The 13,721-nt window shown below is 37.1% G+C and overlaps 2 protein-coding genes across 43 annotated transcripts in view; one reads left to right on the forward strand and one right to left on the reverse strand.

Annotated features, from left to right (window-relative positions):
• LOC308190440 (uncharacterized protein) overlaps positions 1 to 13,721 on the forward strand; it is a 304,946-nt gene that overhangs the window by 263,693 nt on the left and 27,532 nt on the right. For 4 of the 6 annotated variants that reach the window (XR_013947188.1, XR_013947189.1, XR_013947190.1 and 1 more), the window contains exon 1: positions 1 to 13,721. This exon is cut by the window's right edge. The exons of the other annotated variants lie outside the window; for them this stretch is intronic. The gene's annotated coding sequence lies outside the window, so the exon portion shown is untranslated. 6 annotated transcript variants of the gene reach the window in all.
• Positions 1 to 13,721, reverse strand: part of DLG2 (discs large MAGUK scaffold protein 2) — a 1,042,459-nt gene that overhangs the window by 150,179 nt on the left and 878,559 nt on the right. The gene's annotated exons all lie outside the window — the stretch shown is intronic.

Below are 13,721 nucleotides of genomic sequence, written 5' to 3' on the forward strand. Positions count from 1 at the left end.
TATAATTTAGCCCTTAGTCTTCCAAAGCATTTTGGGATCACAAAATGAAATGCATTCTAGATGTGTAGCTACAATAGTGAACTAATTAATGATACTTTAAGGAACAGAAAGCAGACGAAACAACGTGGCTTCTTCTTTGCTACAGTGAGGTTTGCAATAAAAGGAGCAGTCACATGGAACAAAGATGTTCTCTTGTAACCAAGCAATGCACATCTCTTCTGTCACCTACAATTGGCAATAATTCATATCAGAGCTCCACAGGGCTTCAGGATAAAAGTAGACTGGCAGAGTTGCCCCTCTGCTCAAAAAGGGAGGTAGGTACACAGTACAGCAGGAGATCTGCCTTCTCATATATAGTTTACTTTGAATAGCCCTATTGCAGGTATTCATGCTGAAGGAGAGGCTGAGAGACCTGGGTTTACTCAGCCTTAAGAAGAAAATGCAAAGGGGGGATCTTGTTATTGTTTGCAGCTAACCTATTGGGAATGCCTAGAGAAGATGGAAAGAGGCCACCTTAAGAGAAGATGGAAAAGGGCCATTTTTACAGGTGCACAGTAAAAGTGTGAGAGGCAAAAACAAAAGTTTCAGTAACAGAAATTCTGACTAAACCTAAAGAAAAAAAAACATCGCCATGAGGGTGGTGAAACACTAAAACAAGTTACCCAGACAGGCTGTGAGTTACCCAGAATCCTCAGCCAGAGAGGCTCAGAACTTGACCGGAGAAGGCTCTGAGCAGCTTGGTTGAGCTGGCCTGGCTTTGTGCAGGGAGTTGGACAAGACATTCTCTAGAGGTTCCTTCCAAACTCACGTATTCTGTGTTTAATTCCTGGATAGTTTCCAGAGCATTCCCTGTTGGTTCTCTATTGGTCTAACTCTACTCTTGCTAACACATCAGAGCACTGAATGTTTTTGGAAAATTCCATCCCCTAGCATTATGACTTTAAAGGAAGAAACTTCATCACTTTATTTTCTTTCTTTGTGCTTCTAGAAAGTATTTATATGCACATTTCCTTCTGTTTAAGTCAAGATTATTAGTTAGAGAAAAAATTATTTCCACATATTTTAATTGTGCTATCAAGTAAATATGTCGGCATTCAGCCTTTCAAAAGAGGCCATACCTGTCACTGACATGCCTTCATTTCACAGAGATCTGCTTCTTGTTCTACAACAAATATAAATTCTTCATGTTTTTAACAGATTGAGCTTTTTCCTCCCTCTTTAGCCACAACTTCACTCAGATAGATATATAAATTCTGATCACCTGGGAAGGTGTCACTCAGCTCTGAAGAGCATGTGTGCTGCTCTTAAGGAAAGACACTCTGTTACGTGCTTTCTCTTTCCCTTACCTTCTGACAAGGTCTGATGTTGATCTGACAAGTTACAAATGCATGAGTTTTGTTTTTTCTTTTAAATTTTGCTTTTTTAGTTTACATCTGGCCCAGCCATTTACACTGCACTAATAGTTAACAGAAGTATATTAGTATATTCTTAAAATTTGTCCTTACTTATTCTCCATTATTTCAAGAATCTTTTTTTTTTTTTTTTTTTTTTTTTTTGTGGAGTTTGAGCTCTGCAGATTTAGAAATTTCTGTTCTTTTGTAAAAATTAAATGCAGAGAATTCAGTGAATTAACATATTTTCATTGCTGTAATCAAATCCTATACTAAAGCTCTTCCAGAAACATTCAAAAAAAACAAGACAAAAGTAGAACCCAAATGCTTAACACTTTGAGGGAAGCATTTTTATAAAACTGACTTAAGACAAAATATGCAGGTTTTAAAAAATAAATAGGCACATCATGTAAAAATTAGTTTATAACTATAGCTACATGTGGGAATATCTCCAGATTTGCACATTTTCAGAACCTCCTAATCCTGAAGAGATGAAATTTGTCTTCACTTTACACCTCCACATTTTGAAAATCAACATACAAGCTGCTAAGGGTGTACAATCCGTTCTGAAGAGTTTCTCACACTTCTCGTTTACAGGTCACAGTCCCCACCACTAATTTCTAGGGAATTGTAGGATGCCAGATATTGCTTGCTTAAGTCATTGAATAATCTCCAGTCAAATACTCTCCAAAAAAGCTCATTATGCCCCTAAAGTGTAGTAGTCTGGGAAGATTATGACCAGCACTTTTAAACACGGCCAGTGATGTAAGAGTTCAAATCACCCACTTTGGGTCTTATTTACGTAAGTATGAACGTCTGCAGTTACTGGACCTACCCATACTCACAGCCACTGAACATCAGCTGAGAATATAAAAGTTAATTGGGATGGAATTATACCCGAATGACTCATGCAGAGCATCCAAGAGCTGAACCACAATTTGACAGATCAGCCAATGGCTAAGGAATTCATTCCCAACATAAGTGAGGGTAGTCATGGACCTCACCAGATTTGCTTTTAAACATTTTTTTCACCTTTCTTTAAATAATATGAGTATGTAGAAATATGCATGTATAGATAACTTCAAAAATCAAACCAAAACACTTCTCTGCCCACATTGTTTTCTTTCAAAAGGTGAGACGAGAACTGTTGTTGGCGTACATTAGTTACGCTAATTAATGCAGACCTGGAAGGTGTTTTGAAATTACAGTGATGACATAAAAATCACCAGTTTATAGCTATGCAAAATCAGTGGCCCTTTTTCAAAAGCTTTCCACTTTGCCTGCCTTTTGGATAGGTGACATCATACAGTCAGTGTCTCCAGTGAAGGATACTGAAGTTAACCACATTACAACTGAGTAATTCTGCTCAGCCTCAACCAGCACACATAGGAATGAGTAATTTATTTTCTAAATAGGATGCTAAGAGACAACACTTCATATGATTGTCCTGTAAACATCAACTTCTGGACATAGTGGTTTTACTGCATGAGTAGACCCACTTCTGTTAAACTCTAAGAAAAAATGTTTTCAGAATTACTGTTGCCACAATAGCAGTTTTGATAGAATAGACGTAACAGATGAAACTCATGAGTCAATTCACATCACAGAGTAACTTCTCATCTGCCTAAACAGACTATGTAGACAAGCTTTAAATTATGAGATTAAAATAAATAAATAAATAAAAATCCAGAAATTCAATTAACCAACACAAAATAAAGAAATGAGCATTTGATGGGAACTGCAAGGAGAAGACATCAGTTGCTTGATAAAATAAGAAAAGAAGACAAATTGTGAATCCAGTTTTGTCAAATGGTGAAGCAGCTCTACAACACAGCCACAACTTGGGACAAATCCAACATAAAAGGTCAGTTAAAAAAAAACAAAAAAGCTTAAATGGATTTCACTTCAAAAAATTAGAAAAATAGTTCACAATCTAAAGATTGACGGTAGATAGGTAGATACCTAGCTTAAAATCAGCAGCGTTAACTCAACACACTTATCTGGTGGATTCTGGGACGTTATTTAAGTACCTAACCAAAGGCATACCCATTTCTAAATGCTTCAGTCATTTTTAGAAACAAAAACCATTTTCCTATAGGTGTTACAGTATCATGGATGCTTTTGAAAATTTTAGCCAAAGTATTCTAACTCCACATGATTATTATTCCTGACCTAGGTAGAATTATTAATGCTTAGCAGAGTAAATTCTATTCCATGCAACTAAATCTTTTGCTCATGCTTTCATATCATGTTTCAATTACTGCAATTTCTTTTTCTCTGCCATTGGCAAAGGAAATCTTGTTTCACTGAAATCTATCCAAAATTAATTTTACTACATCTTTGCTTTGATCAGCTTTTCCGTGAGACCTACAAAATTGTAACAATGTTTAATTTAGCAGTATTTTTAGGCTAAAGTCCATTTTACTGATCATCACTGTCTTACTGTTTTCCTTGCACTCTGTCTTCTGCCTGTCTGCAAACATCTATAATCACATCTTGTACATAAAATATAACTGTTTTGGGCAGGGGAGACATGTATGTCCTATATTAAAAAAAAAAAAAAAAAAAAAACAGCACAAAAGGAGTGTGTGATTAAAGATCACTGGAATAATACACTTAGATAACAATATCTTTTAGCATCTGGTCATTGGAAAAGGATGTTTTTTTAACTGATTTTACATAGATTTATGTGTGTGCACACAGGCATCTATATGAAAAAAAGGGATATATTTTATCCCATCTTCTCACATTCAGTGGAGTGGTGATTTTCAAGTATTATTGTGCAAATATTTAAAGATTATTTTATCCTAAGAAAAAAAAAATCACATTGGAAAGCAACGTGTTCAACACTCACAAAGCAGCACAGATCTGAAACATCTGATGAGTTTATAACAGACTGTGATTACAATCCAAAAGCTGCGAACACGAACATCTTGTTGATTGTGTTTGTGATAGACCTGTTGATGGACTATGAGGGACAAGAGAAGGGAATGATGGTTATTTTGTGAGCACAGTTTGTACCTGTATGGGGGGTATCAATGACCATATTACTTAAATGAAGCCCAGGAAGTCTCAACTAGGATCCTGCAGATCCTTGCCTGCCTTGGAGAAGTGCAAACGTGGAAGTGCCCAGTGGTCTCTTGATGTGATGTTTTCTGTGGCATTCTTTCATGACAAGAATACTAGCTTGAAAGAATAATGATAAATGCCATAAGCCCACATAGGCTGCTGAAGAAGACTGCAGAAAAATCATGTCTATTAAATATTTCAAATGTGAACAAAACTAGGTTTATAATCGCAAAACACATTTACATATTAAAAACTCCACATCCCCCCGCAACAAATAGACTTGATCCAAATCCAGGAGTGAGTCACGCAGTATCAGATCCATGGAGGGGGGAGCCTAAGCCTTCATTAAATAGAAGAGAGTCTGATACAATGTTTTTTATGCTGGAGCACAACCTAAAGTGTATATGGAAAGCGTGTCACCATAGGAACCACTTTGCTGAAATGAGTAGGAGAAGTGAAATGCAGGGAGGGAGAGAAGCATTTAATAAAAGGATGAAAGTACGAATACTACTGCATATGAGAAGCCATTGAATTTGAAAGATATTAGCCAGATGTTAATAAGGTGATTAAATTCATAAAAGCATAGGAGAAGAGGTAAACATAATCCAGTGACTAATCCAAAGGAAGAGTTAATTGTAACAGAAATGTAAAACAAAAGTACAGTCAGCGTTCTGCAAATGCAGCTATCTAAACACCAACAAAAAAGCATAACAACATCAATTTTATGGTTACACATTCGTTACAATTGGTTACAAGCCAAGATGATAATCTGTAAACTTTGTAGCACAAACAAAAAATTAAAAAAAATTTACTCTGAATTTTGATTTTCTTGCAGCAACAGGGCAATAATATACAAATAAGGTAATTTCTAGAATTCAGTAACTCAACCCATATAGCGGGTAGTACAGTTGGATAATGAAGAGTGACTGGAAAACGTGAAACCAGGGATAGTTGGTATATATCCTTTTAGACTGAATGATGAAGAGTGACACCATGTACTTCAGTCACAGAAATAAGGAAAAAAAGAAAAAAGAAAAAAAAAAAACACCTCTAAAGCACTGTTATCATCAATAACCACATTACTAATGGTTAATAGTTCTGGGATGACTGAAAGTAGAGACCTGCTGTGCTACGAATTATGTACCTAGAGAATAGCTGCCTCCTCCTTAGAGACAGATGGATGAAAAAGGCATAGGCTATGGAGAGAATGTAACATGCAGAAGCAAATATCAATTATCTCAGTATCTTTTGTGCAGAGAGTTAATTAATAGGTAGAGAAGTATAGGCACATGGGACCTTTCAAGGGATAATGAGGGATGAGGCAAGGATTGAAGGTGAATGAGCCTGGAGTGAAGCTGAAGCACAAAGACTGGTGGGAGGAGAGGCTAGGAGATGAGGAGATGCTCTCAGAACTGCAAGACCTGCAGGGGATGGACATCGCTGTGTGGTGCTTGGTGATGCTGGTGCGGAGGAGTCACCAACTCACTCCTATGGGCTAACCCTGTCTCCCCAGGTGAGGGAGAAAGGAGGTGGAAGGCAGGTCTGGCCTCCCGGCAGCATGGGCAGAGGGGGTTCAGGGATGAGCATCAGCTCTCCTGTGCTACTGCAGCAGCTGGCTCAGAACAAGCTCTTATAGCAAACGTACTGAAAACTCAAGGAGAAATCCAGAGTGCATGTCAGTGGGGGAAATGAAAGGCTGCCTTCTGCAAAATCTCTAAGAGGTCTTCCAAATTAAAGTGTACAGGGCTCTGTTCTTGTAGGATGCAGGATTAATGAGCATGCAGAAATAATCCTTTATTCTTTGCTTGCAGCAAAGGAAACACCCAGAGATAGAAAACTGGTTGATATATTTAATACTATAAGGGTGGGTTAGTTACATGGTTTTTATTTATTCTTTATAACATAAAGGAAATGCTAAAGCTATGTCTGCAAAATGCACTGAATAATATAAATTTTATATATTTCCCTTAGTGAAAATAGTTATACCAATAAATATGTCAAGATCAAATCAGATTTTATTGCTTAATTAAAAAAAATGAGCCCTGTTCTTAAACTGTAATCTACAGACTAAATCTGGAATACTTTATTTAATTCTCAGAACGCAAAAATTCTGTTTTATATTGCAATTTGCTAAATAAGTACTAAGTAAAATTTTATTTTGTATAATTCTATTAAAATTTTATGCTTGCAGAATCACAGAATGGTTTAGGTTGGAAGTGAGCTCTGGATGCCACCTGGTCCAACCACTGCTCAGGCAGGAACACCCAGAGCAGGGTGCCCAAGACCATGCCACATAGTGAAGACTCTTCACTGTAGAGTATATGCTGCCCGAATCACAACTTGATAATATACAGAGTCAAATAATATTAAATTTGTTCATCTATATTTGAAAAAAAACTATCAAATATGCATATGTTTTAACTATACTTATAATCAAAGCCAAAAATCTGAATAATTTCCTAAGCTGTATATTATCAGTATACTATGTGCAATGTAAACAAGTATTCTCCATACAGTTTACGAAGAGCACAGGAGAGATTCAATCTTCATTTTGTTCAGGAAAGTAGGGGAGGAAAAAAGAAAATAATTGTACAGTCCTTAAATAGCTATGTTAGCTGCTCAAATTTTCAAGGCAACTAAGCATTTGAAGTCACGAGGCTTTGGCAATTTACAAACACCAACCATCTGCTCTTCAGTTTCCAGAAATCAACTGCACTGAACAGACACCCAAGACCCACACGAAACAATACTAAACAAAATGAGGGAGCCACAGCTACGAACATCCATAAAGAAAGAAGGTTACAGCAAGGAACAATAACAGTTTCTTACTTTTCAAAGAATCTTTTTGGTTTTCCTACAGTGACATGAGAAGCTTAATTCCCATGGAGCATGTGTTCTTGCTCATTAATTTCTGTGTTTTTAGAGGTCTGGAATTGGATCTCAGCAGCAAAGCTCTGCTGGTACATCTGCATCTCACATCAGAGAGATTTTCCCACATGATTTTTTTTTTTAAATGTACATCTGTATTGTTAACATTTTCTTTTCTAACTTGGGATTGCATTTAAAACAATAATGAAATAACTCAGTAAGCTATAATTCTCATAGTGTTAGAATTCACATTATCAGTTGTTTCCAAAGAGACCTGAAACTAGCAAAGAATATCTTACCAACCATTCATTTCATACTCTATTACGAATGTTTTTCCTAGCACCTACCTGGACAGACTGGTCAGAATGAACTTCACCAGGGTGCCCCTAAACTAAATTTTTGTCTATTAGAATACAATAGCATAGAACAGAACCAATTTTTCCAATTACCTACTGTCCATCTTTCCTAACTAGGGATTTTTTTTCCCCCTGTGACTTTATATGAAAAATTTACATTTGTATGTTTGTTATGATTTCAGTAAAAGCTCACTGACCTGCACGTAAAATAAACAGCCCCTGTAGGGCAGAAAAAAACAGCTTTGGAAAAATGACTGCCACACAGATACCCAAATAATTCATCATGATTAATTTTATTACCATAAATCCCATGAGAAGTAATAATGTTTTGCCTCTTCTTATAAAGCATTGCCCCCAGCATTATTTGTAACACTGAAGTGGATACAGGGCACATCATTGTACTCCCTGGGTCTCATCATAATCCATGCCCCACTGAAAAATACAAATTATAGACAAGACCCCAGGGATCTTAGACTCCTTGGAGCTAAAATCAACAGCAGGAGGATTCTGCAATAAAACTCAAGCATCAAATGAGACTACAGTAGTTATGTGAGACTGCAGCGGGATCTAAGTGGAACTGATTTCCTACAGCAACTAAACATCTGCACTACCATAAGCAAAAAATCACAGGACAGATTCCTATCCTCATTCCCCATAAGCAGGCACTGGTGTCTCTCCAGGAGAGCAGACACACACAACATCCTCTCTGTGCCAGCGCTGCCACTACAATAGCCACAAGTTTCTTTAATGGAGGTTCAACACAGCAGCCCATCACACTGAAACATTTCTGCTCAGGGGGAAATCACAGAATTATCATCTCTTGGGTTCTTCTGACTTCAGTCAGGATGAGATCATTCCACAGGGAAACTCACACAGAAGTCATTTCTTTGAGCAACCTTTCACATCCAGGGGATGCATCACAACCCACGGCTGGGCAGATGACAAACTCTACTGACCTTTCCCTTCCACTTCATCAGTATAGATGGGATTTCTGCTCCTTAGGACAGGGCTTGTCAAGACAAACATTTCTATTCATCTTATTTTAGTGCATAAAAAAAAAAAAAAAGTACAATCTAACTGTTGCTGTGTTTTTGTGTCTCAACCCTTTCAGTCCCTGCTTTTCCTCACTGAGCATTTGTTAATTGTGAGTTCAGCCAGTAACTGTGTTTTGTAGGCCTGTAAAGTATCATGAATGCTCATGGCATGGCTCAAGTATGCAAACCTAATTATGCTATTAGCATCCTCCACCACCACAGTCTGATTTCATTAGTTACTAACTTGGTAACTGCTAAGAGCTACAAACAAAGCTGTATTTCCTCAGAAAAATCATAACAGTAACTTTCGTGAGGTATAGAGCATTGCAAACACAGAGCTTTCTACTTTGAGAATACTGCTTGCAAAGTCACTGTGAAGAGGAAACGTGCAGACAGTATTTACAGCTTTTTGTTATTAAAGCTGGGGAGAAAAGCATGGAGAGAGGTTAGGTGCAAAACTAACACTCCCTGTCGGTTTTCAATATTTTGATTTTCATCCATAATTATTAGTGATTTTTCAGTAGCTTTGTCTCCTAGCTTTTTATCTGAACAGGCAAAAGAAAACTTATTTCACAGAAAGCTAGTAACTAGCATGGCTAATATAATTGGGAGAGTTTCTAAGGAAAAAGCAATCCTGTTTTTGCAATGAATAACAATTTTGTGAATTTGAAAACAATCATTTGGTTTCTAAGAGCTGGTTTTCCTTTGGGAATGGAAATTAGTCAGAAGCACGGCAAATAGTAATCATGAAAGGATTAATTTAATGACATGACAACATATGGGTATAGGCGAGCAATAAATGATGTCTTGCAGGTCCATAGATTGTCACAGCATGGATTGGGGTGAGGACTCACATTGTCTGCAGGTTCTCTTCCATCTTTTTATTTCCCCATTAAGACTAAGCATCCTATAAATCTGATTCATTTAAGGATTTTGTTGGAAGGTAGCAGGCTTGAGGTAAAAAAAAAAAAGAGGAAAATTACCATTGCTGATGAACACAAATGGGAAGCCACAAATTAATGACAGTGACTGTAACAGCTAATTATAGGCTGCACCTGCCATGCAGGACCAGCCCATGGATGGCCTCATTGCCTGCTCTGTCTGTTTGCTTTCCATCAGCTCATAGGAAAGAGGTTTCAAGGGAAAAGTCAAGATTACTTGCAGGGTGGGAAGAGCCAGGACCCAGGTGAGATCTGTGTGTGTGGTCGATGTACACAAGGCACAGAATCTGCCTCTGACATATCATTGAAGAAGAACCGGATCCCCCATGTGGCTTTCCTCCCCTCACTTTTGTGCATCCCTATCTACTTTGCCACATCATGACTTAACATTCGGGGTATTCCTTCTGTATTTTCTTCCTGCTCCTACTCTTTCCTTAGGGCTTAGTATTGTAGAACCACTGCTTCATTTCCTTTTCTTACAAAGAGGCACATGGAAGTTTGCCACAGTTACCTCTCCCACAATGTCCAGTGAGATGGACTCCCCAGTTTTACACAACATCCATCAGCCTTTAATCTCAAACCACCCCCTAAGATTACCCTTCTCCTCATAGCTTGCAGCCGTATGTCTGCTTAGGCTGTATCTCACTCAGAACAATGGCTAACCAAATGAACAGTTCGAGTGAAAGAAACTATTCAAATAAAGAAGTAATTATGCCCTTATTACATTTTTTTACTATTCCCTCATTTTTTTAAGGTTAGAGGCAACATACTTTATTTTATTTTATTTTATTTTATTTTATTTTATTTTATTTTATTTTATTTTATTTTATTTTATTTATTTTTTATGCAGTTGATTTGACAAACAATTTTAGCCTGCTAATCTTCAGTTAGACTTTCTTGTTATCCATAAGCTAGTTTAAGTTAATACAAAAACTGAACAGATGCATGGAAACCTATGGTCTGATTCAGATCTTGAATCAGAAACTTTTACCTTCTTGTCTGAGTCATGCACTACCATAAAGAACAATGTGCACTTATGAATTACCAAAAATAAAAATTAGATTTCTATCCTTCCCCACCTCCCCTAAATTTTATTCATAACTCATAATCATAGCCTAATTAGAGTAAATAAACAAAACCCAAACTCACTGAGATTAAGAGCACAGAACCTGTAGCAGGAATACTTCAAAAGGGCTGGATAGTGATACATAACTAAAATTTTGAAATGGAATAGATAGTGATGAGTCAGTGCTGTTTAAAAAGTAAGTCTGCAATTACAATCTCTGTGCTTGAAATGAATGGGGGCCAAAAAAACAAACAAAAAAACCTGTCAAAAGTCCAGACTGTCAAGCCAGTTGTACATCAGCCCCTTTCTTGTACCGTTTAGTTGGGCTTGATGGCCATGTTAGGTGATGGAAAATACGATGCTTGCTCCCACAAGCGCACTTAACATTTCTCTGTATCTTAGAAGACAGTCACTGTCAAAAAATATGATCAAGCTTCAAGTGAAGTTAGGCTACCAGAATCTCTATGTTGATAATTATATTGACTTTGATTTTATGCTATAATGTATTATAAGGATTATCCTAAAAAAGGTTTCGCATTTGCAAAATCTTCCATTTTCCTAAGTTTCCTGTGCAATGTTATATTGTCTTTAATTGGTGCTCTGATTAGTCACTCCATTCTCTCAGACTGTATTTGTGATTCTCTCTGCTTATTACTAGAGGTTTTTTAAGATTTGTGAACAGAATCAACAGGAAACTTTAAATTAGTCATTCTAAACAGAATGGCAGCTAATTTGAGACCAAACAAATTAAATATTGTTTTCAGAGTTAGTTGAAGTCTGATGTCTGGAGAAATTTTAGCTACAGATTTAGGAGTAGCACTAGCTACATATTTAGGAGAAAAAATATTTTAAAGGTGACTGAACAGCCTCTCTATAGTAACAGACAAAAAAGCTTAAATCTGTTCTGTTGATGAGTGGAGACTCTGCCTTTTCTTATATCTATGCTGCTAAATCTAGCTAGACAAAACTAGAGGACAGGGAGCAAAACAAGAATATAAATGCATGACTTGGTTCTGTAAATGCATGGCTTTAGTTCTGCCACAACTTTCTGTGGCACACAGGCATAGCCAAAGAACCCACTTCTGCGAACTTTTTTTTTTTTCCAAAGCTGTAGAAGGGGAAGCTGTAGAAGAAGAGTCCATTACAGATAGCCACACAGTAGAGAGGAAGTAGAGAAGACATATGCTGACATATATCTACTTGGTTACCATCTCTACACAATTCTGAGATTTTAATTTTCTCTCTCTTTATAGTCTCTGCCAATTCATTAGGGGACAGAAAAAAAAAAAAAAAACTGTTTTGAGTGTGAAGTCATATCACAGGCATCAAATTGAACCAATTATTAATATATTGAAAGTCAATGAAGCAAGTCTTCTAGGAATTTGGACTTTGGTCACAATAAATGCCATCTTTGTATTCTGGTTCATGGTTGCTTTATGAAGCAGTGTTTTTGCAGTTATCAAATGTTGTGATCACCATGGCAACTCCCCACTCACTTTTTCTACTATTTGGCTTGTCAATCTGCTAGAGGTACAGAGTCTTAAAGCACAATCATGCAAAAAGCTGAGCAACTTTGACATCCTTCTTGCTACGAAAGCAAATGTTCTTAGCACCCCAATAGAACAGCTCAGCCCTTTACAATGGAAGTCATCCTGCGCTGTTTTGTATTCAGAATCTGTCTCAAGTTCAGACAGGGTGAGATGCAAGAAGTAGTCATTTATACACACAGGTAATTTCATTATCCATGTTATAGCAGCTCCAGATGCCTCAATCAGCATGGCATTAAGACATCATTTAGAGATGATAATGAATTAATTTAATGTATTTTCAAAAAGAAGACCCTTAGATTCTTTTGCACTTCTGTCATTTTTTCTTGTGTCGTGAAGGATGTCATCCTTCCTTCTGCCCACTTCTGACATGGGAAGAGCAGTGGAGAAGGTTGAGGAGTATTTTGCTCTGACCGCGTACTACTTTCTCATTTGTAGCAATTCACAGGCAGAACACTCTAAACCTGGATTGACCTGTCACAATTTATCTTTTCTGATTTCCAATTTCTGTTAAGAAAAGGGAAAAGGGAAGAACATAATGAAAGAAATGAAACCCTCAGTTCAAACCTGTCCAGTCCAACTATCACTTCTTTTAGTGAGATGACCTTCACAAAAGGATGCCCTGAACTCTCCCTCTATGCCAGTACTTCTTCAGTATCTGTATAGAGGGCGATCAAAGAAGTGACTGTCACCCATACGTCCTTGTGCAACCTGTTCATGCACCACTAACATAGGTAGCATGTGTGTTAGTGCAGGTTGTGAAAGCTCATCTGAAAAATCATAGGAAAATATGTGAAATTCAGTCTAGCAAGTAACAGAACATATAGCTAGATTGAATGTATGCCTACAGGCTTCAGAGCAACAACTTCAGGATCAGGTGTCACCTGAGTGGTAATTTTTGCTTATACCTTTCCACATCGTATCAGTAGGAACTGAGGAGCAGGAACCTCTTGCATGGGAGCTTTGTCCAGACAACACTTGTTAGGATAGGACATCCATTATGTAAACTAGTTGCTAGTTGACTGTAACTCAACTAGCATGTAATCATGTTCTATTCACTTCTTTCACACAGTTGTGCCACTGAACTCAATTCTAGCGTATGGATGCTTCTAAATCTAAAGGAGCATCTAATATGAGGTAACGTGCAAGACTACTTTATTTTAAATAAACTAACCACAAATAGCTCCTAAACACTGAACAAGTCTTCCGTGAAACTCGAGTTTAGATTTTGTCAGATAAGTCACCCATTTCCGAACATTAAAGATTATAACATCAAGTGTTTGGAAATTTAATGAAATGTAATGTTTGGGGTCTGAACAAGTACAAGAGAAAGATGTAGTTTATCAAACTTGAAAAAGTGATGGAAAATTGTTGCATTTAATTTTTTACCACACTTTCTGAAAAATATGGCCTTATGTATTTAACAAAAATGTGGTATATTTTGGTCCA

The sequence above is a fragment of the Anser brachyrhynchus genome (genome assembly GCF_964034855.1).
Source record: "Anser brachyrhynchus genome assembly, chromosome: 1".
In the NCBI taxonomy this organism is placed as follows: domain Eukaryota; kingdom Metazoa; phylum Chordata; class Aves; order Anseriformes; family Anatidae; genus Anser; species Anser brachyrhynchus.